At 34.7% G+C, this 1,072-nt stretch overlaps 1 protein-coding gene across 1 annotated transcript in view; it reads right to left on the bottom strand.

The window, feature by feature from the left end:
- The window catches only part of LOC106873890 (N-acetylgalactosaminyltransferase 7), a 35,712-nt gene that overhangs the window by 4,662 nt on the left and 29,978 nt on the right, over window positions 1–1,072 (bottom strand). The gene's annotated exons all lie outside the window — the stretch shown is intronic.

Genomic DNA, 1,072 nt, shown 5'->3' with positions numbered 1-1,072 from the left:
CCCAAAGATTCTCAACTTGTTGCTGATGATGATGAGTATTCCCTGCGATCATAATATAGCGGCAAAAGAATTTGACAAGATCAGTAAATATAAAGACTTGCTAATAGAAATTGAAAAAAATGTGGCATCTCAAGGCGACTACCATACCAGTGATTGTAGGATCTCTAGGAATGATAAAAAAAAGGTACTGAAACCAATTTGAAAATGATACCAGGCTTACCATCTCTACAGGAAGTGCAGAAAATTGTGTTAACTGGAACGACTCATGTACTGAGAAGACCATTATCGCTGTGAAAACAACATCCATTCATGAATTTATTTATTAATTTTTTTAAAAATACATATTCTACCTGTGAATTTGCGTGTGTAAACTGGGAATGCATACAATGAGTTTCTCTGCCCTAGGTGTACGGAAAACATTTTTACAAGAAATAGAAGAAAATTTGAAGAAAGAAGAAAAAAATAACATAATAATAAGATGGGCTACAGCAAATATTCTGCTCAATACCACAGATTTGCTTGTCAGTTGTTTGACCTTAACCAGTTGAGCATGTCCCTTGGTGGATACATACGGACAGGCAAATAAATGCTAACAGACCTGGCATTGTCATCAAAGACCCAAAACAAAAAAATATGCCTGTTAATTGACATGACATTACCTACTGATAGAAACATCTTAGTGAAGGAATTTGAAAAACTGTTGAAATATAAAGGCCTTGAGATTGAGATTATCTCAGACATAGCAATTAAAAACCATCCCTGTTGTTGTAGGAGCCCCGAGGGAATGATCAAGAAAGGTACTGACAAATTTTTTGACTAGATCCCTCTGGGAAACCAACAATTTATGAGACTCAAAAAACTGTGCTAACATCAACCACCCATATATTCTCAGCAAGTTTCTCTCCATCTGATATTAATATGTACATGCCTTAGGTCTCTGGCTGAGACTTGGTCCACAACATGGAATTAAAATGCAATTCAATTGAAATATGATAAATTTAGTAATACCAATTGGTTGGTTTGGTAACAAAATTAAGGGAAAATATTGTCATTATCATTGGGGTTTTTTTTT

This window comes from Octopus bimaculoides, chromosome 11, assembly GCF_001194135.2.
Source record: "Octopus bimaculoides isolate UCB-OBI-ISO-001 chromosome 11, ASM119413v2, whole genome shotgun sequence".
Lineage (NCBI taxonomy): Eukaryota > Metazoa > Mollusca > Cephalopoda > Octopoda > Octopodidae > Octopus > Octopus bimaculoides.
The sequence above is the reverse complement of the archived record's forward strand: the minus strand, read 5'-3'. Positions and strand labels throughout refer to the sequence as shown.